The 23,854-nt window shown below is 42.6% G+C and overlaps 1 long non-coding RNA gene across 1 annotated transcript; it reads right to left on the bottom strand.

Annotated features, from left to right (window-relative positions):
* Positions 1-1,006: 1,006 nt before the first annotated feature.
* LOC122241059 lies at positions 1,007-23,403 on the bottom strand. Its single transcript, XR_006221002.1, has 4 exons — positions 22,483-23,403; positions 21,492-21,559; positions 2,446-2,624; positions 1,007-1,273 (listed from the first exon to the last, which is right to left on the bottom strand). It is a non-coding gene; the product is annotated as an uncharacterized LOC122241059 (long non-coding RNA).
* Positions 23,404-23,854: the final 451 nt, after the last annotated feature.

Genomic DNA, 23,854 nt, shown 5'->3' with positions numbered 1-23,854 from the left:
TTGTTTATTGTTGGGCACCCCCCCCCCACACACACACCCTTTAGAATCTAAGTCCCATGAGGACAGGAACTTTATTTTCTGTTCTTAGAACATGGTTTTCAGCTCCTAGAACACCACCTGGCACATAGTAGGTGCTCAATGAACAGAGGCAGGTGACTAAAGAACAAAGCCTATTTGTTCAAAGACTAAGGAAACAGAAAGTCAAAGTCAGTCTTCTGAGGATGGGAAATCACTTTGTAAATTAAGAAGTGGTGTGGAAGTTTATTTCTTCCAGTTGGTTCTTTGAATTCTAAGCCTTAAGAACCACTTCTGAAATCCTTAACTAAATTGAGTGGACCCAAATGATCTTGGTTTATGCAAGGCTGCCTTTTGGTAGGCCACCAACTACATAACTGATATTGCCAGGGAATCCTGTCTTGCCCTCCTTGCCTTCACTGGAAAGCCAGCAAGGACCCCTTCTCTTTTCTAAGGCACCCTTGCATGCCTTTGGAGTTTTAGAGTTTTTATTCTGGGCAATGGGAGTGATGGTCGATGCTCTATCCGTGGTCGGGATTCTATACAGGGAAAGTCATTCAATTAAATCAAGCAGTATTGAATTCTTAATTGACACAAATGAGACAGACAGACAGCTGGAGGAGTGGGGGAGGGACAGGGAGCAGGTGCTCTGCATAATGGAGAAAGAGGAGGGGCAGAATATAAATTCGAACTGATGTTGGAGAAGCTCATTTGCGAATGTAGATTTTGTGTCACAAGAAAGGTAAGTTTTGCCACAGCTTGCTTTACATACAGCAGAATGGATCAGGTGGTATCTTTGCCAAGGATAAGACAACAGGTTTCAAGTGCTCGTGCCATTTTGGCTGCCCCCATGGCCCAGTCTGCCTCTTTTCAGGTACTGTCATTTGTGAGAATCACTCTGGGTAAAACCTGGGTTTTGGTTTTTGGTTTTGTTTGTTTGTTTGTTTCAAAATAACCTTATCAGATAATGTTTGAATAAAAGAGACCACTTTTTAAATTCCATTTCTCAAATACAGGGATCCTTAGTGCATGAGTTAGGAAGGTAAAGGAAAACCTGTTTCCAGATCTTCAAATGCCAGATGTATGGGGCATTCCTGCAGAGAAGGCATGTCCCTAGACAACTCTGGAATTTCCTCTGAGAATGTTGGGGGCATTTTTCCCTCTCAGCACCCTCTCGATCAGAGCTTTGACTCCCCAGCTTAGACAATTCTTCTCTGTATCCATGGGAATTGCTCCCATAATTAGCAGTGTCTCCTGCCTGGAACACAGACAAGTAAATGTTCAAACCTGGCAGCTGATCCTGGGAAGGAGAGCTGATTAAATCTTCCCTGTTGAGAGGCACCTCTTTGATTTATATGTGACACCTACATCCTCCACCTCAGGTTTGTCTGAGGGAAGCAGTTTCACCCACGTCTTCATAACCAGGGACCCTAATATTTAAAGACATTGAATCTTAAGTGGAGACTACTGGTTTCTCAAGTCAACTGACTTAGGAAAACGCATAGGTGATTTTTCCTCTCTCCTCGCCCCTTCTCCACTAACCACCACCCTGCATTTGCTGTGATGAAAACTCCTGCTGCACAGGTATCATCAAATGCCAGGGGACTTGAGAAATAAAAGGAGCTCAGAACACCACTAAGTACCCATCAGTATTAACTACAAATGGGAGAGTCAAGGAGTGGGCAAACTGTTTCTTTAGAAGTTTTAGTAAGACAGGCTGGAACCGTCAGGCCGCAAAGTGAATACTCTTGGTGGTATTCCATTCCAGGAAAGCTTTCTACGGGAGGAGGCGGATTCTTATCTGGATGTAGCTAGGATTATGTGCTCCCATTCAAACACGTTCAGGAGAGACAATATCCATTTTCTCCTGACATCAAGGCAGCCTTTTAAGTTTATCCAGATTTATTTTGGTTAGTGCAATAAAAAAGCCAGGTTGGAGAGTTCTGTCTAACAAAAATAAAGCCATTGTACGTTTAAAATTTCCCACTGAAAGCCCGCTTTTGTTTTTTTTTATTTTTTTTTTATTTAAAAAAATTTTTTTTTAACGTTTATTTTATTTTTGAGACAGAGAGAGACAGAGCATGAACGGGGGAGGGTCAGAGAGAGAGGGAGACACAGAATCTGAAACAGGCTCCAGGCTGCCAGCACAGAGCCCAACGCGGGGCTCGAACTCACGGACCGCGAGATCGTGACCTGAGCCGAAGTCGGCCGCTTAACCGACTGACTCACCCAGGCGCCCCTGAAAGCCCGCTTTTAAAGCAGTTTGCTGCTCTCCAGCTCCAGCCAACTCGCAATACTTGCGTTCAGGCAGGTTGGCTGAGAACAAAGCAAATTTGCTTCGCACACAACAGCCTAAACCTACACTCCTAGGACAAAAGTTTTCCTTAGCAATGTTTTGCACACGGCTCTGGTTAAGGGCCGTTCACTTACCTCCAACCTCTTTCTCCTAGGAGACAAAGGCACCTTTGGGCTGCGGTGACATGGGAGAGTTAGAATCAGATTTGTTATCGGCGTTGCAGCCTTCAATTTCAGTAAGAGGCTAAATGTGTCTATTCCGACTACAGGAAGGCAGTCTTTAGAACCCCTGGAGCACTTGGCCAATTATGCACCTGCAAATATACCATACAGGACATTTCAGGTTCCTAAGCACTTTGAAAACCGATACTTAAACCGTCTCAAGGGATCCTATCACCCACCTCGAATAATAGCTGCTTTGGAATCTGTTGTTGGCACCAGAAAAAGAAAGAATCCTCTGAAGTCATTCTAAAGCCATTTTTATTGTGCATTTTCAAACAAAGAACCTCACCAAAAGAACTCGTTACAAAATCAGGGTAGAAAGTCAAACTCATCTCATCTAAGAGTCAATTACCCTGGCAATTTTGCGAAGGGATGGGAAATGAGTGCTAGGGGAGAGAATTGTGGGGAGAGGGTGGGATTGGCTTTTAAAATCCCCTGGGCGAGGAGGGTGTTCCCACTGACTCTAACAATTACAACAGGAGGGCCTCTGTGACTTTCTGGCTATAAACTTTTTTTTTTTTTTTATGATTATTAACTGGGGAAATCTAGAATATGTGGAATTTCAACCTCCATTTGCTTCTTTCTGAGAAATTTGTTTCTGTACAGAGTACAATATAACCTAAGGCTCAGAATTTATATCGGCTACCTTGATATTCCTTGCTGAAAAGCCACCTTCTTACATGTCTTACTTCCAATAAGGAGGCAGATGCCCTACTTGCTGTTTATCTCAGGAAAGAAATACATGTGGGAAAAGAAGCAATTTTCTCCTCATTGCAATTAAATTAAGTCATGACCACCTGTTGTGGGATTATCCTGCCATCTGCTGGTCAAAAGAGAAATAACAGCAGACAAATGAGATGGATGAGGTAGAATGTCCCTCAGCTGATTGAAGGCTTTTGGCATAGCTAAAATCTTCCTTCTTTTAATTAAGAGTATCACTCTCTTTTTATTATTGTGAGGTAGCAAAAATGGGATTCATAGCAGGAATACTTATGGAGAGTCCAAGAAAGGCCGGTATAATCCTTTTTGAAAACAACTGGCAATATTTTATCAAGAGTGGGAGAACGTTCTTCACCTTGACTTCGTCGTTCCACTCCTGGAAACCTGTTCTAAGGGATGAATTCAAAATTCAGAAGAAGCCGTGTGCGCAAAGCTGTTCATCACAAAGATCGTTTTATGTTGGAAAAAATGTTTAAAATATGCAACCCAAAATATCTGCCAATTAGTAATTAGTCAAAACAATCCACTTGGAATATTCTGAAGCTGTTAAAAATAATTATATTAAAAAATTATGTCTACACGATGAAGTGTTTATATTATAATACAACATGAAAAAAAAAAGCAGATTGAAACCTAAGCATAGGGGTGCCTGGGTGGCCCAGTCGGTTAAGCGGCTGTCTCTTGATTTCGGCTCAGGTCATGATCTCACGGTTGGTGAGTTCAAGCCCTACGTCGGGTTCCGCACTGACAGCTCGGAGCCTGCTTGGGATTCTCTCTCTCTCTCTCTCTCTCTCTCTCTCTCTCTCTCTCTCTCCCCCTCTCCCCCTCTCTCTCTGCCCCTCCCCCACTCATGCTTTTTCTCTCTCACTCTCTCTCTCAAAATAAATAGATTAAACCTAAAATAAGAATCCTAAGCATGGAAAAAAATTCTTTTGGGAGGGGGGGAAGCCACACCAAAATATTACTGGTAATTCTTTGTGAGGCCATAAGGGGCTAAATATTTTTTCCTAGGTTTTAGTCTTTTCCAAATTGTCTTTAACAAGTATATATTAGCTTGTGTAATGGAGGGAAAACTCGTTTCCCCTAAAGGATGCCAAGGTTCTTATTCATTCCTCATTTTACTAAAAAACATTTAAAAGTCCCACAAATCCTGCCTGACCATCACAACTCACTTCAGCTCTATAGGGCTCTAGCCTTTTATCTGTCAATTGCTTCCCTCCCCTCCCAGGGTTGTTCAAGGATCAATCCAATAATGGATGTGAAAGTACTTTGAGGAATGTGATATTCCATATGATTTGTTATTAATAATTAATGTTGTCTACAGGTTCTCCCCAGTCTTATCCATTACCCTGGTTTCTTGTCTGAAATCAATAGGGAAAATACAAAACCTTTCATTTCCCCCTCACTCTTGGCAAAATAATACTTTGTAATCTTGGTAAAAGGCACCACTCTCCATTCAGGAATCCAAGTTCTATGGGTGCCTCCCTTGAGCTCTTGATTTGGCTATTCTAAATGTCTCCTGTCTGATCTCCCTGTCTGGGGTGTCTCTTCCTTCACAATGTTGTTCACACTAGTGGCAGCCAGAATGATCATTCTAAAATGCAAGGTTGGCCAAACCGTTCCCCAGCTCAGAATCCTTCCGTGGCTCTCACTGCTTTATGGAGTTAAGTTTAAACCCCTAGTCTTGGCATCCAAGGTCTCCGTGTTGATCCTTCAAGTCTGATTTGTCAGGCTATTTCACACGTCTTTGATTTTGCTTGGGCTGTTCCCTCTGTCAGGAACGCCCTTTCTGGCTGTCTGCCTGATAAATCTGTCCCCATCTTTGGGAACTCAGTTTAAGCATCAGCTTCTCTTGAGACCTTCCCTGAAACCCTGCCCCTTGATCGAACTGGCCATACCCTCCTTCCTACCGATGGCTCCCTTTCCACACCATGCTTTAATAATGTCACTTATCATAGAGTTAGGTAATTTTTGATTTCCTTATCTGACTCCTTCGCTAGATGAAAAGCTCCTTAGGAATTACAAATCTTGTACTAAGTGGCAAAGCTAGGACTCAAGCCCAGCTTTTCTAAAAGGAGGGAAAAACCCAAACCCTGTAGTAGATATTATTATCATTCTTGCTCATCCCAGATCCTCTCAGATCTCTTACCAGTCCATCCCATCCCTCCTTTGGTTGCTGTTTGCTTTTGCTTCTAATAACCAGTACCTGAGGCTCTTCTAAGGAGGATGGTCCTCAGGCTACCAGAATGGCTTTGATCCTTCCCTCGTCTTCAGCAAATGACTAATTGGATGTGAGAGTTTGAATGAGAGCCCAGTTTACTTGTCTCCAGTAGAATTTATACTCCTGAGTTCCCTGAGGGATTAAGCTGTGCTTTTTGCAACTGCCTGAAATCTCGTTTGCTTGGCTGCTGCTTCTTCTTCCCTGTCCCACTTTTCCTACACCCTTACTGACTTCTTGGAATATTTCTTTTAAAAAAGGTTTTTTTAATGTTTATTTATTTTTGAGAGAGACAGAGACAGAATGCAAGTGGGTTGGGGGCAGAGAGAGAGGGAGACACAGAGTCCAAAGCAGGCTCCAGGCTCCAAACTGTCAGCACAGAGCCCGACGCGGGGCTCGAACTCACGAGCTGCGAGATCATGACCTGAGCCGAAGTCGGACGCTCAACCGACTGAGCCACCTGGGCACCCCAGAACATTTCTTTAATAAATCTCTTACCCAGGAATCCTTGTCTCACGGTCTCCTCCTGAGGCTCCCCTGGCATCCACCTAAGCCTGTTCTCAGTTCCTACTATATGCTAGAAACTCTTGGATGTTGTATAAAAGCTCGGTTATTTGTACCTCACAAACTCACTATGAATAAAGTGTATGTATTTAACTTTTTTACACCCGAATAACAGACTCAGAGAGGCTGGGTAATTTATCCAAAGTCACACGACAATTGGAAGAAGAGTCAGAGTTGAACCTAGTCCCTTTTACTCCAAAGGTATGTCTGGGCCACCTGGGTGGCTCAATGTGGGAAGCGTCTGACTCTTGATTTGGGCTCAGGTCGTGATCTCACAGTGAGATCGAGCCCCATAGTGGGCTCTGTGCTGGGCATAGAGTCTCTCTCTCCCTCTCCTTATGCCTCTCCCCATCTCATGCTGTCTCTCGCTCTCAAAAGAAAAAAAAGAAAAAGAAAGAAAGAAAAAAGAAAAAGAAATAAGAATAACTACCCTATAGGATAGGTTACACTATTACTACAACGGCTACTTATTCAACAGGTTATTCTCCAAAAGGCTGTTGATTAGTCCTCCTGTTCGTATGTGCATTATAATGCTCAACCACAGAGACTCAGGATGGGCAAAACACTAACAAGGAACCACTCGCATAAGCCCTGGATGCGACATACTAAGAAGGAGCCGCTGCTCAGATATCCATATTGTTATTTCCACGTGGGTAGATAAAAAATATTGACTTGTTCTCACAGTTCACAAGAGTAAATTCCTATTCCCCCTTGCGGCCATTCCTAGAATTACCACTGCCGCCTAAGTCCTGGACCTTACAGGACCAGACTTGTAAGAGTTCCTAGAGACCACATTGAATTCAGAGGCTACGGAGCTGGAGCCCCAAACCCCTACCTGTCAGAGAAGGTGCTAATGAATATTTTCAGAATTTCGAGAAAAAAAATTCTAGCTAAAATCATTCAATTACCTGCGATGGGAAAAAATTTAACTCTTTTAATCCTCATAGCAATCCTGTCAGTAGGTATCCCGTTAGGATTCCCTTTTTACAGATAAGGAAAAGGATTCACAGAGTAACTTGTCCAAGTAACAAATAGCAGAGATGGGTTTGAATCCGGGCAGTCTGGCTCCAGGGCCTTACATGTATCTACCCTGCTGTGTGGTTGCATTTATTCTAGCCCTATTTCCCCAGCACCTTCTATGTGCCAGAACTCAAACTAAGGTCACACCACAGGTCCTCACAACTGAGCTGCATGTTGCAAATGAAAAGGCTCAGACTCAAAGGGGCACAAGGAAGCTTTTGGCAGGGGTGGGGGGTAAAGAATGCATTCATTATCTGTTTGTGAAGATGGTTTGACAGGTGTATACAAATGTCAGAACTCAACAAATTGTTCTCTGTGCAGTTTATTATTTATCAGTTTTATCTCAATAAATCTGCTTTTAAAAACAGCATGGTGGGGCGCCTGGGTGGCTCAGTCGGTTGAGCGTCCGACTTCAGCTCAGGTCACGATCTCGCGGTCCGTGAGTTCGAGCCCCGCGTCGGGCTCTGGGCTGACGGCTCGGAGCCTGGAGCCTGCTTCCGATTCTGTGTCTCCCTCTCTCTCTGCCCCTCCACCGTTCATGCTCTGTCTCTCTCTGTCTCAAAAATAAATAAACGTTAAAAAAAAATTAAAAGAAAACAGCATGGAGATATTAGATTATAACATTAGACTGGCAAAAATTAGAAAGCTAGGTAATGCTAAGTGTCTGCCAAAATGGGAAGAATATAGGGGCTCTACTGGGAATGTTAAATTAGTGCAGCCATTCTGGAGAGCAACTGTCACTACACGGTCAAATTCATTTTGCCTATAGTCTGGGTCCCAGTAATTCTATTCCTGGGTCAATATTAAAAAGAGAAGAATCCCATCATAGTGAAACTGCACAAAATCAAAGAAGAGAAAATACAAAAAATGTACAGGTGAAGCAGACTTAAACTACCTGGTATCAAGATTATAAAGCTATGGCAATCAAAACAGTGTGGTATTATAAAGACATATAGACCAACAGAATAGAGTTTGGGAACAGAGGCACACGCATACAGCCAATTGGTTTTCAGCAAAAGCGCTAAAGAAAGGATGGTCTGTTTCAAAAAATGGTGTAGAAGCAACTGATGTACATAAGGAGAAAAAACAAATTTAACCCTTATCTCATGCCATACAAAAAATAATAATTTGAAATGGATCATAGACCTATGCATAAATGCTAAAACTTTTGCAAGAAAACAGAAACTCTTTGAAACCTTGGATGGAAAAAGTTTTCTTAAAACAAGAACATTAACTATAGAAGAAAAACTTGATAAATTAGACCTTAACGTTAAGATCTTCTGCGCCTCAAAAGACACCATTTAGAAAATGAAGGCACGCTGCAAACTAGGGGACAATACTTGTAACATATATTTCTGACAAGGGATCTGTATCCAGAATATGTAAAGAATTCATCAACTCAATAATAAGAAAACCCAATGAGAAATAGGCAAAAGATTTGTACAGACTCTTCAAGAGAAGATACAGGAACTTCTAATAAGCACATGAAAAGGTGCTCAACATTTATTAGGCATCAGGAAAATACAAATTAAAATTAAAATGAGGGGTGGGGCGCCTGGGTGGTTCAGTCGGTTAAGAGTCCAATTTCAGTTCAGGTCATGATCTCACGTTTCATGAGTTCGAGCCCCATGTCGGGCTCTGTGCTGACAGCTCGGATTCTGTGTCTCCCCCTCTCTCTCTGCCCCTCCCCGACTCATGCTCTGTCTCTGTCAAAAATAAATAATAAATAAAACATCAAAAAAATTAAAATGAGGGGTGCCTGGGTGGCTCTGTCCATATAGCATTCAACTCTTGATCTCAGGATTATAAATTTGAGCCCCACCCTGGGTATATAGATTACTTACCTTTAAAAAATAAAAGAAAAGTGGGAATGCAAGCTGGTGCAGCCACTCTGGAAAACAGTATGGAGGTTCCTCAAAAAACTAAAAATAGAACTACCCTAAACCCAGCGATTGCACTACTAGGCATTTATCCACAGGATACAGATGTGCGGTTTCGAAGGGACACATGTGCCCCCATGTTTATAGCAGCACTATCAACAATAGCCAAAGTATGGAAAGAGCCCGAATGTCCATCGATGGATGGATGGATAAAGAAGATGTGGGATATATATACAATGGAGTATTACTCGGCAGTCAAAAAGAATGACATCTTGCCATTTGCAGCTACGTGGATGGAACTGGAGGGTATTATGCTAAGTGAAATTAGTCAGTCAGAGAAAGACAAATATCCTATGACTTCACTCATATGAGGACTTTAAGAGACAAAACAGATGAACACAAGGGAAGGGAAACAAAAATAATATAAAAACAGGGAGGGGGACAAAACAGAAGAGACTCATAACTATGGGGAACGAACAGAGGGTTACTGGAGGGGTTGTGGGAGGGGGGATGGGCTAAATGGGGAAGGGGCATTAAGGAGTCTACTCCTGAAATCACTGTTGCACTATATGCTAACTAACTTGGATGTAAGTTAAAAAAAATAAAAAATAAAATTAAAAAAAAGAAAAAATCTTTTAAAAAATTAAAATGAGATATCTGTATACATCCATCAGATAGCTATAATTTAAACAGAACAATAATACCAAGTGTTGGTGAGGAAATCGAACAACTAAAACCTTCAAATGCCACGTGGGATTGTAAAGTGGTGCCTACAACTATTTTGGAAAACAGCTCTATAGTTTCTTATAAAATGAAACATATGCTTAACTTATGACCCAGCAATTCCACTCCTAGATGTTTACCTGAGATAAATAAAAGCATATGTCTATAAAAAGTCTTGCATATGAATGTTTACAGCATGAACCTAGACCCAAATTGGAAATAACCCAAATGTCCATCAGCAGGTAAATGGATAAATGAATTGTGGTATAATAAAACGAAACACTACCCAGCAACAAACGAAACTGATTTCTGCAGTAATATGGATGACTCTCAAAAATGAGAGTCTAGCTAATGAGGGAAGCTAGACAAAAATGAGTACATACTATATTATTCCCTTTACATGAAATTTTAGAACAGGCAACCCTATGTAACATCAAGCATATCAGTGATTTTCTGGGAGTGGAGAGATTAACAATAAAGGAGAATGAGAGAATTTGGGGACTAATATAATTGTTCCATATCTTGGTTGGGGTGTTTATTTTATTTTATTTTATTTTATTTTATTTTATTCTCTCTTCTTTTCTTTTCCTTTCTCTTCCTTTTTTTTCTCTTTTCTTCTCTTCTCTTCTTTTCTCTTCTTTTCTTTTCTTTATTTTAAAGAGCCCCAGTGGGGAGAAGGGGCAAAGAGAAAGAGAGAGAATCTTAAGCAGGCTCCATGCTCAGCACGAGCCCAACACCACCCCCAACTGTATACTTTAAATGGGTGTATTTTATTATATGAAAATTTAAAAAGTACATTTGATTTCAAAAATAAAAAGAAGGATAGAAAGGAAACAAAAGGAATAAAAGGGTATAAGGGAAGAGGAAAGAGGAAAGGGAGAAGCAGCATCACTCAGGCTCAGAAAGGGAAAGCGATTTACTTAAGGTCATACAGCTAATGAACTGTGCATTTGAGATCCCAACCTAGATCTAACTGACTTCAAATCTCGTCCACTCCTTCCACTCTCTTCCACTGCTCCCATCAGCAAATGTGGTTTGATTGTAGTTCGCAGGGTTTGAAAAGGAAAAAAACAACCCGAAGGGGGCTTTAGTGGTTTTCAAACAAACAGAACCATTGGTTGGGTTTTATTTTTTTTAATATATTTTTTTAACGTTTATTTATTATTAAGAGACAGAGCGTGAACAGGGGAGGGGCAGAGAGAGAGGGAGACACGGAAGCAGAAGCAAGCTCCAGGCTCTGAGCTGTCAGCACAGAGCCAACGCGGGGCTTGAACTCACAAACCGCAAGATCATGACCTGAGCCGAAGCCGGACGCTTAACCGACTGAGCCACCCAGGCGCCCCCATTGGTTGGGTTTTAATCCCTCATTTCTCTGGACAGTGATTTGCCCAGTGTCACATAGCTGGTAAATAACAGACTGGGATAATAACTCCGCTTCTGTGTTCTGATGATTTCTCCATGGGACACCGTTTCTTCTACTTCACTCCTTCATTTTTCTCTGTCTCAAAGAGTTAAGAAAAGTAGCTCACAGAGTTAAGGAATAGCAAAGAAGAATAAGAAAAAAGATGGAAAAGCAATAGTGAAAGGAGTGTTGCAAACAACAAAAATAAGAGGAGATAAGAGCAAGCAATTGGACTCAAACGGTTAAGAAAGGCTTTCTGGAGGAAAGCCTTCGATGGAAACCTGGAAAGACAGCCATAGGAGGTTTGTGAGCAAGAGAGTTTAGTTACCAGGGAGCAGGTGGACTTCACAGGAATATGGCTTGGGAGGCACCCCACCATCCCATTCAGAGTTTTTTCCTTTGGAAACCTGCCAACATCAAAATGTTATCATCAGAGCCTTAATTTTTTAGGTGGAGATCATGTCTCCAGGAGTCCTAGGTCAGAGTAACTGTCCAGCACACTGAATGCAGAGTTCAGTCCTTGGCTCTTCTATCATTTGATAACTGGTGTCTACTTAGTGGTGATGCAGGGCATGAAGAGATCTGGGGTGAGGAGTACTACCCTGGCCAGCCCCTGTGTGTGGACTTCTCAGGACCACAAAGACAGGACCCGTGATGCTTGGAGCCTGGGGATTGCCAACAATGAGAACGGACCCTTCATTGATCCCTTACAGTAGTACTTAGTGCTAAAACAAACCAACCCACAAAACAAGTTTCTTTCTTGCTAACATAAAATCCAAAACAAGTGTCCCTGATTGACATGTGACCTTCTTTTTAGCAGTGATGCAATAACCCAGGCTCCGTCCGCCTCATGGCTCTGCCCATCTTCACTGCATGGCTCCCAAAGTGCCCAGGCTCTTCAAACCACAGGAAGAAGAAAGGGCATGGAGAGGATGATTTGGCAGACAGAGTATGTCTGTTCACATCCCATTGGCTAGAACTCTGTCACATGGCCACACCTAACAGCTAGGGAACATGGGAAATGTAGTCTGGCTGCCTGCTTGTTCAGGAAGAGGAGGAAATAGACTCAGGTGGGACACAGGCAGAGGGAACATTGCCTACAGCACCTAACAAATAAAATAATTACCATTGATTGAACAACTGCTTTACGCCAAACATGGTGCTGGGCACTTTATTTAATTAACTTGGTCCTCTGAAACACCTCTGCAAAGTAGGTGTAATATAGAGGGGATGATAGGGGTGCCTGGGTGGCTCAGTCACTCTCTCTTTCTCTCTCTCAAAATAAATAAACTTAAAAAAAAAAAAAACTTAAAGCAAAGCAAAACAAAACAACATAAAACAAAACAAAACTAAGCTAAACTAAATCTCAGAGCTGTTGGGCGGCTTGCCCAAAATCACATTGTAAAAACAAGATTTGGAGTGCTTGGGTGGCTCAGTTGATTAAGAGTTAGACTCTTGGTTTCGTCTCAGGTCATGATCTCACAGTTCATGAGTTTGAGCCCCGAGTCAGTTCATGAGTTTGAGCTCTGCATCAGGCTCTGTGCTGTCAGCTTGGGATTCTCCCTCTCTCTGCCCTTCCCCTGCTCGAGCAGCACTTGTGCTCTCTCTCTTAAAATAAATAAACGGGGGGGGGCGGGGGGAAGAATCATTATTTTAAAATAAAAAATAAAAAAAAATAGAAACAAGATTTGAACCCAGGTCTTCAAATGCTAAGACTAGTTCTGGTACCAGAATTATCATTTTCCAACAGGATGATCTTCAGTAGGTAATTTAACCCACAGATAATTTAACCTCATAAGTAAAATGAGTATAATCAAAGCCTTCTCTCCATAGGTAAGTAAGTAAAGGCATTAAATACTAATAAAGCATTTGGTGCAGTGATTGGCACTCAGTAAACGTGAACTATTAAGGGATTTAAGTTCTTTTATATCATTTGATTAAAGTTCTCTGACATGCCAGTGTTTTTTTCATATGTAAATGGAAATAATAATATCTCCTTTGCTGTTTTTTTAAAGTTTATTTATTTTTAATTTTTTTTAACGTTTATTTATTTTTGAGAGAGAGAGAGACAGAGCATGAACGGGGGAGGGTCAGAGAGAGAGGGAGACACAGAATCCGAAGCAGGCTCCAGGCTCTGAGCGGTCAGCCCAGAGCCCGACGCGGGGCTTGAACTCACAGACCGCGAGATCATGTCATGAGCCGAAGTCGGACGCTTAACCGACTGAGCCACCCAGGTGCCCCTTTAAAGTTTATTTATTTTTGAGAGAGAGAGAGACGAGACAGAGGGAGAGAGAGAGAGAGAGAGAGAACACGTGCACGTGGGGGTGGGGCAGAGAGCAAGGGAGAGAGAGAATCTTAAGCAGGGTCCGTGATGCCAGCACAGAGCCCCACTTGGGGCTCCATCTCATGCACTGCGACGTCATGACCTGAGCTGAAATCAAGAGTTGGACGCTTAACCAAGTGAGTCACCCAGGGGCCCCGCCTTTGCTGTTTTGTTTTGTTTTGTTTAATTTTTATTTTTAAGTAATCTCTACACCCAATGTGGGGCTCAAACTTACAACCTGGAGGTCCAGAGTCACATACTCAAGCACCTAGATGGCTCAGTCGGTTGAGTACCCAACTTCGGCTCAGGTGATGGTCTTGTGGCCCATGAGCTTGAGCCCTACATCGGGCTTGTTGTCCTCAGCCTGTCAATGCAGAGCCCAGTTCAAATCCTCTGTTCCTCTTCCCCTGCCCCTTCCCTGCTGTACTCTCACTCTCAAAAAAAAAAAAAAAAAAAAGAAAAAAAAAGAGTCACCTCCTCTGCTGATTGAGCCAGCCAGGCGTCCCTCATTTGTGTGTGTGTGTTGTTTTTAATAATTAAATGAGTTAAAGCCTTTAAAGCCTCTAGTAAAGTGCTTAGCGTGTGGTAAATGGGAGGAAGGAACAGAATTGCCTTTTAAGAAATACCAAACTAAAGTCATATTTTTTTCCTCCAAAAAATTCGGTGTTGTGTAGGTGCCCATTTGTTGACTGACAAATGAGTAGATGCCAACATCACTGTAATGTACAGCATAATAAATTTCACTTTTCGTTTTTTTAAATTTCATTTTTCTAAAACACGTTGCTTTTTAGGCAATCAGAACACTTGCCTGTCCCTAGTCAGGCTTTCTAGCTTCTTAGTTGGGGATCGGTAAATCATTTTCTTTTTGCCATAGTGTCCCTACAAAGGCTGTGGGGATTAGTCAAGACTCTCCTTTGAGATCCTGAAAGAAGGAAAGTGGCTCTGTGACTGTGGTCATAGGAACAGTCAGCTACTTCTGAGTCTCCCTACCTCTTCAATTCTTAGGACACGTACTTAGGGCACACACAATTTTTTTTACTTAGGAGTTTGTGGCTTTTTTTTTTTTTTTCTAGATTCGTAGCTTCATTTTAGAAAGTTTGTCAAGTATTTAAAAAACACAATCACTGTTAATATTTTGTTGTCTATCATTTGGGTTTTTTTTTTTCCCTATATGTATAAAATTGTAAAAATAAATTAATCTTATACTGTATTACACTTGCTTAAGACATTATATCATAAATATTTCCCCATGTTCTTAATAGTTTTCCCAAACAAAATTTTGTGTCTGTATAATATATCATCATACAGCTAGCTATACCATAATGCATTAAAATTTTTTTTAATGTTTTATTTTATTTTTTTTAAATTTTTTTTTTAATGTTTATTTATTTTTGAGACAGAGAGAGACAGAGCATGAACAGGGGAGGGGCAGAGAGAGAGGGAGACACAGAATCTGAAACAGGCTCCAGGCTCTGTCAGCACAGAGCCCGATGCGGGGCTCGAACTCACGGACCGTGAGATCATGACCTGAGCCGAAGTCGGACGCTTAACCGACCAAGCCACCCAAGCGCCCCTATTTTATTTAATTTTTGAGAGAGAGAGAGAGAGAGAGAGAGAGAGAGAAAACACAAGTGGGGGATGGGCAGAGAGAGAGGGAGACACAGAATCTGAAGGAGGCTCCAGGCTCTGAGCTGTCAGCACAGAGCCTGACGTGGGGCTGGAACCCAGGAACCTCGAGATCATGACCTGAGCCAAAGTCTGATGCTTAACGGACTGGGCTACCCAGGTGCCCCCATATTGCATTTTTTGCATCACTGGTGTATATTTAAGTTTGACCAATTTCCCACCAATAAAATAATGCTGTGGGGTATAGTTGTACATAATTTCTTATTCTTATTCCTAATTTTCTCTTTAACATAAATTCAGTGGTATTCTGGAGCCTATTTGTACTGGCTCCTGAGAGCCAGCTGTGGGCATTGCTTCACAACTACACATTTATGTTAGTAGCTTCAAATTGGCCATTGTGGGAACATTTATATCACAAAATCAGTAAAGGCTACAAATCAAGGGCTGCTCTCCCTGCCCTTGTCAGTTGTTATTTGCCAGTATCCTAGTGTATAAATTCCTCAAAGTAGTATTTCAGAAGCAAAGAATGTGCGCATTTCATACACATTTTAAACATTTTGTTATTACCTTGTTGCCCTCCAGAAAGGTGAGGCATTTCTACTGGCAACTTATGAGAATGAAGCAGAGTTGGTGTTTTAGTCAGCTTCCAGTGGAAGTGCAGATTTTAAGAGCAGAAATCAATGAAACAGACAATAGAAAAACAATATAAATCGTTGATTAAGCCAAAACCTACTTCGAGAGTATCGGCAAAATTGATAAATCTCTAGCCAGACTGATCAGGAAAAAAAAAAAAGAGAGAGAAAAGACATACATTACTAATATCTGGACTGAGACATTTCAGGGACTTGACTCTAGATACCACAGGCATTAAAGTAACAATAAGGGAGGGGCGCCTGGGTGGCTCAGTCAAGCGGTTAAGTGGTTAAGCGTCAGACTCTTGGGTCATGATCTCGAGGTTCCTGAGTTTGAACCCTGCATTGGGCTCTGCACTGACAGTGTGAAGCCTGCTTGGGGTTTTCTCTCCCTCTCTCTGCTCTTTCCCCGCTCGTTCTCTCTCTCAAAATACATAAATAAACTTAAAAAAATAATAAGGGTATATAGTATGAACAACTTTATGCCAGTAAATTAGATGCCAACAACCTAGATGAAATGGACAAATTCCTTGAAAGACACAAACGACCAAAGTTCATTCAAGAAGAAATAGATAACCGGAAGAGCTGTGTATCTCAGTAATGCAATGTTGGTTTAACATCAATCACTACATCAATAGACCAAAACAACAAAAACAACAAAAAACATATGATCATCTCAATAGCTACAGAAAAGGCACTTGACAAAATCCAAAATACATTCATGATCAAAACTCTCAGCAAACTAGGAAGAGAAGGGACTTTAGCCTGATAAAGGACATCTAGGAAAATCCCACAGATAACATCATATATAATGAGGAAAAATTGAATGCTTCCCCCTAAGATTGAGAAAAAGGCAAAAATGTTTTAAAATTTAATATTGTTCCAGAGACTCTAGCCAATGCAATAAGCAAGAAAAACAAATGAAACACATACAGATCAGAAAGGAATAGATAAAACTATCTTTTTTTTTTTTTATTAACGTTTATTTATTTTTGAGACAGAGAGAGACAGAGCATGAACGGGGGAGGGTCAGAGAGAGAGGGAGACACAATCTGAAACAGGCTCCAGGCTCTGAGCTGTCAGCACAGAGCCCGACGCGGGGCTCGAGCTCACGGACCGCGAGATCATGACCTGAGCCGAAGTCGGACGCTTAACTGACTGAGCCACCCAGGTGCCCCTAAATAAAACTATCTTTATTTGCAGAGGACAAGATTGTCTATGTGGAAAATTCTAAGGAATCTACAAAAACAGCTATTAGAACTAGTAAGTAAATTAAGCAAAATAGCAGAGTACATGGTCAATATATAAAAATCAATTGTATTCTTAAATCAATTGTATTCTTAAAAAAAAGCAACACACAATTGGTCATTGAAATTTAAGAAACAATGCCATTGACAACATTATTCAGAATATTAAATTCTTAAGGATGAAGTCAACAAAAGATATGCAACACTGACGTCTACAGAATTAAATAAAACCTCAACAGATGAAGATACACTGTGTTCATGAATTGGAAATATCAATATTGTTAAAATATTAATTCTCCTCAAATTAAGTTATAGATCTAATGCAATCTCAATAAAAACCTTACAGATCTTTAAAATTTCCAGAATAACCATCACCTGGGTTTGAAATTATGGAAGTCATAAAGTAGTAAATGTTAGGAGCAGAGAATTCCAAGATAGATGGACCTGAATTGAATCCTAACTCTGTCTCTTCCTAACTGTGGGCCCTTGAGTAAATTATTTAATTTCTCATTGTTTAGGTTTTCTCATGTTGTTAGGTACAATTTTCATTAAAATTATGGGTTTCCCTGGGGCATCTGGATGGCTCAGGCAGTTAAGCGTCTGACTTCGGCTCAGGTCATGATCTCATGGTTCATGGGTTCAAGCCCCACATCGGGCTCTGTGCTGACAGCTCAGAGCCTGGAGCCTGTTTCAGATTCTGTGTGTGTGTGTCTCTCTCTCTGTCCCTGCCCTGCTCGCACTCTGTCTCTCTCTCTCAAAAATAAATAAAACATTAAAAAAAAAACTTAAAAAAAATTATGGGTCTCCCTTAAAAGACAATGTTGTGACCACTAGACAGGTAAAACAACAACAACAACAAAACTTTTTGGATAGGAAAACATGAAACAAAATTAAAATTTGAGAAATGAATTGTAATTTCACCAAAATTAAAAACTTCTGCTCTTCAAATAAAATGTCAAGTCTCAGATTGGAATGGTCCCAATACGTGTATCTGACAAAGGTCTTGTACCAGAATATACAACAAATCCTTTACAATCGACAACTTAATTTTTAAAATAGGGGAGAAGATTTGAACAGATGAAAGAAAATATCAGAATAACTGCGAAGCCCATGAAAAGATATTCAGCATCACTAGTCATTAGAGAAATGCAAATTAAAACCACAAAAGGAAACCTCTTCCCACTCACTAGAATGACTAAAGCCGAAAAGACTAATAATACCTAAGATACCTGGAACTTTCATACATTGCTGGCGTAGTGTAAAATGTATTTTGAGAAGCAGTAATTTTTTGTTTTAATTAAAGGTTCTGTTTTGTTTTGTTCTTTGAGAGAGGGAGAGAAAACACAAGCAGGCTCTCGTATAGAGCCTGCTGCAGGGCTTGAACCCACAAACCGTGCGATCATGACCTGAGCCTAAGTCAAGAGTCAGATGCTTAACCGACTGAGCCACCTGGGCACCCCTGGAAAAAAAAATTTTTTTTATGCAGTTAAACGTACACCCACTCTGTGACACAGCAATGCCACTTCTATATATTTACCCAAGACAAAGAAAAATTTTTCCACACAAAGATCCTGCATGAATATTCCTCTTAGCCCAAGACTGGGTGGGAAAGTGCCCATCAACACATGAATGGATTAAATCAATTGTGATATATTCACTCAATGGAGTACTACTCTGCAGCAAGAGGGAATGAACCACTGATACACGCAACAGCATGGACGGATCTGCACAGACATGATTGATGCTGCACAAAAAGAAGTCAGACACAAAAGAGCACCGGCCGTTCCGATTCCATGTGTACAAGTTCTAGTACAGGCAATACTACTTCGTGGTGACAAAAATCAGAATAGTGGCTGTCTCTGACATTGAGGGAGATTGAGAAAGGAACACGAGGGAATTCTCTGGGTTATGCAAATGTTCTATATCTCGAGAGTGTTATGGACTTCACCAGTGTGTTTGTCAAGTCATTCAACTGTACAAAGTGTGTGCCTTTTACTGTAAGTCAAACCTCAGTATGGTTGATATAAATACACATGTGGAATTTCCTCTTGGTCTGTCAGCCTGCGGTGGAGTTTAGGAAGGGACCCCCCCTCCCTGAGTCAGCTCACAATAGGGCTGTTTACAGTCAATGACCTGCCACCCACAGGCAGCTCCTGAGCAACCCCCCACCCCCACCCCCACCCAGGTGCACCCCTAGCCTCAATCTGGCTCCTTCCTGATGTCTCCAGGGCTTTTCCTGCTGGTCTCAGGACCAGGGGGAACTCTGGCACGCAACAGACATGGAGGGCCCTCTACGGAGACACACAGGGGCTGGCTTCGCAGTCAGAGATTTGGGGTTCCCATCCTAACAGCGGGGTCCAATCCTGACAGTGGGCTTCCTTCAGAAGTGTGCGACCTTGGCTGACCGACTTAACCTCTTTGACGCGCGGTGTTCCAGAAAGGCAAGGAGGATTTGTCTTTGTATCGTCAGTGCCCAGAACATTCGTCTTCTGCATGAACTCATGCCAGTGCTGGGACAGAAAGTCTGTCCTGAGTACTTGTAAAGTAAAAGTGCTAGTTATGTGCTCTCCTGGAGGCAATAGTTCTTAACATTTTAGGGGGTCACAAACACCTTTCAAAATCTGCTGAAAACCCTGTACTCTCTCCTTCCAGAAAAAATACCAATATATATGCTGTTTTACAGATACATATAATTTCCATATTCCTGGGAAGCTTAATGGACCCCGAGTTAAGATCCTCTGGTTCTGGAGGGTCTCACCTAGCTCTGCAGGTTCTATCAAGCATTCTTGCAACTTGGCTACCCTTTGCTCTTCACCTAATCTCTGTCAGAGCCTCGATTCATATAACCCTTTGAGGATGGTTTGCAGATGAGGAAAATGAGACTCAGTGGCCAAATGACTTGCCCAAGACCACATAGCTAGTCATGGCTGGTGTTAAGTTTTTACTTCAGTCTCGTGCCTTCTGACTCCAACCCTCTACTCATGCCTCCAGGTGAGAATTTAATCCCCTTCGAGGGCTCTCTGAAGCCCATGGAAATAGTCTGATTACTGTAAAGCTGGTGGTGATGGTAGGAATGAGTGACTCCAGGCCCATCACAAGTACAGCCCTCAGGCCCAGTTCAAGTATGTGTCATCTGCCCCTCAGTTTCTCAATTTGGCCCACAGCCTGGGCAGTGGGTGTGGAGCAGAAGAAGGAAAGAGAAACAGGAAATTATTTAGAATAAGAAGTTTCAGACTGAGTCACACACATGAAATACAACTCAGAGAGAGGCGCTGGGGTGGGAGGGGAAAAAAGAGAGGGCTCTATCCTCTCCCTGGGGGGCAAAGATGCTTGGATGGATGGACCTCTCTCCAGGCTTTGGGTGTGGCTCCCTCTACTTAAAAGGGTGGTGGGGACAGGGAGAAAGAGAGACAACTGAGGGGCTCTGGGAGGAGGGAATGGACAGTAGTCAACAAGCGTTAAGTACTTTAAGTAATTCGTATGTGTCAGGCCCTGGGCTATATGCTTCCGATGCATTACCTCATTTTACCTTCACCAAGGAGAAGACACCACTGTCGATCCCCACTTTAAAGATGAGAAAAATCAAGGCAGAGAAGTTAAATGACTTGCCCAAAGTCGCACAGATAAGCGGTCAAAATTGGATTCTAACCCAGTACTGCCTGTATGTCAAGCAAACAGTTAAACAACCAAACCAGGATAGCCTAACCCCAGAGTCTGCACTTAACCAGAACACTAGACGTTTTGGTTGCTGTTTGCTTGTAACTGAGAAGCTTGTAACTGGGAAGACACTTCACACACCATCTTTTAATGCTCACAATAGCCCTTTGACAGTTGACAGTTGAGGGAACCTCAGAGCAGTGCAGTGACTTGCCCAAGGTCACACGGCAGGTCGGTGTTGGGGCTAGAGTATGATTACAGGTCTGACTCCACATCCAGTGCTGTTCCCACTACTAACTCGCTGCTGCTTTCACAGATGAGTTGGGCAGGAGTCAAGGCAGGAGGGAACAGGTGGGGACCCACTGCATGGGCCTGGGGGCTGGGGGTGGAGGGATGGCCCACGAGGCCCTCTTGCTCACCTCACAGGGTCTTTCTCTCACGGAGACACAGCCTTAGCGCCAACCTTTTGCCTGCTTCTGTAGCTACCTGCCCTGGGGGTGAGCAGGGGTGCTCATTTAGACTTCTCTCCTATTACTGTTGAGTCATTTCTCCCCTGAGTCCCTTGGAGGTAGTGGGAACCCCCTCAAGACATAGAAGCTACTCAGAAGACCTCAGTCAAAGTGGAAGAACTTTCCAACCGTGCGGGGACTGCCTTGTGATGTGGTGGGGTCTCCGTCACTGGGGGTATTTGAGCAGAACAGGATAACCATCTATGGGAGATTCCTGTAGTGGGTGGAGCTTGGGTCTAGGTCTTCGAGAGCCCTTTTGACTGTGAGATTCTGTGAGTCACTGTGGGATGAAGTTCAGCCTGTGCATCAGGGTGGTATACTATGAGATCTGGGGCCAAATAGACCTGGGTTCAAAACCTGACTCAGTCACCTCCTTGCTGGGGGACTGTGGGCAAGTTTTCTCTCTTAGCCTCATAAGACGGAAATTTCAATACCTACCTCATGAGATTGCTTTGAGTACAGGTTTCCTCCACTATCCGAAAGTACGAATGTTTCTATGAAAGCTTCTGTAAGCCAAAGTGACGTGTAAAGTGAAGAAACAATTAACGTTAATGTATATGGAATTTTTTTTTTTTTTTAGCTTTCCCAGACCCCAAAAATAACCTCTTAGGCTTCTCTGATACTGTAGGACCCATCTTGCTAACGGATACACAGAACAAACCGAAATCAAGCACAGATGTTCACAGACCCAGTTCAAAGCTATGGTAGCTTGTGGGAGCCTGGCTAGCTCAGTTGGTAGAGCATGCAATCTTGATCTTGGAGTCCTGAGTTCAAGGCCCAGCTGGGTGTAGAGCTTATGTAAAAAAAAGAAAAAACAAACCTATAGTGGGTTGATGCTGAGTGTAGCTCCCCTGGGAGGAGTTTGGTGGGGCTGCTTTGGGGTGAGCACTGCTTCTATAAGAGCTCACTGCAAACAAACACTCAGTACTATTTATTTTCACTTTTCGCCTTTTTCGAATCAGTGAAAATCCTCTTTTGAAAAATGGGGGTAGCTGCCTGTGTATGTCGTGCTCCGTGTAAAGAAGGAACTCAATAAATCGTTCCTACTATTATGGCCATTAAATGAACGGCCAAATCACAGATTGGCAGGTCCTTTGGCAGTCTTTTATGAGGGCTGGGTCAGAGAAATCCAAGTGTTAACCAAAGTACCAAATGTTTGGATACCTAACATATGTAGGAAACCACCCTTTCTTCTGAGGCTGCCTGTCTTAGAAACAATGGAGAACATGGTACATAAAGGGGGTAAAATGCACGAAACGCTCAGGGACTTTGAGGTCTGTGCCAACAGTTGAGAATGTGAGTCCCTGACTCAAGAGGAGACACAGAGGCTATCTAAACAGTCCCTGGCTGGGAACAAAAATCTCCTGTAAGATCCTGACAAATCTCATTAGTTCTCTGTGTGAAGCCCAGGCAATGGGGAACTCACTACCTTCTGAGACCATCTGTAGGAAACTCCCCACATTTCCCAGCGTGTTCTCCGTTGTTTTGCCAGCTGGGAACTGGAACTAACAACTACATCCTCTAATTGAGAGCCGACCCCATATCATAGGAACGTTTATGATCACATGGCTGGCTGAGGGGAAGAGTGATGACCCGGCAGATCTGTGGAACATTTAGACTTTGAACATTCTCAGAAGCACAGAGGTGGGACAGCACACTCTGTTGAGAGAGTTTCAGAATCACACAGACTCCGATTTGAGTTCTGCTCTGCCACTCACCTGTGTCCTTGGGCAAACTACTTAACCTCCAAGCCCCAATTTTCCCGTGTATGAATCGGAACCGATCATATCTCCTTCACATGAGGAGGGAAGAGTGACTTTGGAATTTAGGGACGTATGGATTCACAGTTTGTTCCCCCCAAGCCAGGTTATTTCTATCAGTGGGCTTTGCCCAGGGAGTCAGCACCTCAGAGAAGCAAATTCCTGGCTGAGATGCTGCTGGTGGCGAACTGTGTTTCTGGAATCCACTGAGGTCCTGGGGAGCTGTCTTGACTTTGTGAACATTAAAACAAGCTTAATGGTACAAGCTGCACTTTCAATTTCCTAAACGTATGCATATTCATTTGCTCATTGATCTTCAGGTGACACGGTGAGATGGACATGAATTATGTCCCATTTAGCAAGTGGGGAAACTGAGGCTCAGAGAGGCGAGTTATTTTGTGCTTTAGAGTTTAGCTGCTAAGTAAACACCTATGGGCTCCCATTCCACCCATCACCGATTCCTGGTTCTTGATTCTTCCCTTTGGTGCCTGGGGCCAATACGGACTGTTTTGGGCCTCAGAGCACCAGCTTCTCTTCCTCCTCCCCAGATGCAGTTCCAGTCTCCTGCAACTCTGAGGGTATAGTTTCTTTCTTTCTTTCTTTCTTTCTTTCTTTCTTTCTTTCTTTCTTTCTTTCTTTCTTTTTTTAAGTTTATTTATTTATTTGGAGAGAGAGAGCGAGCAGGGGAGGGGCAAAGAGGGAGAGAGAGAGAGAGAGAGAGAAAATCCCAAGCAGGCTCTGCACCAACAGCACGGAGCCCGACGTGGGGCTCTAACCCATGAAGTGTGAGATCATGACCTGAGCTGAAACCAAGAGTCAGGCATTTAACCAACCGGCCGCGCCACTCAGGCGCCCCAAGGACATAGGTTCTATGCTTCCCCCAGTCCCACCATCAAGTCCCTATTCCTGTTTTCTCTTGTGCTCACCCATTCAACCAATGCTAGCTAAGGACCAAAATATTGTGGGCCAGCCCTGATGCTTGGTGCTTGGGGTACAGAAATGAACAAAACACGTCCACATCTTCAAGTTCACAGTCTGATG

The sequence above is a fragment of the Panthera tigris genome, chromosome C1 (assembly GCF_018350195.1).
Source record: "Panthera tigris isolate Pti1 chromosome C1, P.tigris_Pti1_mat1.1, whole genome shotgun sequence".
Classification (NCBI taxonomy): domain Eukaryota; kingdom Metazoa; phylum Chordata; class Mammalia; order Carnivora; family Felidae; genus Panthera; species Panthera tigris.
Note: the sequence above shows the minus strand (reverse complement) of the source record. Positions and strands in the feature narration are given on the sequence as shown.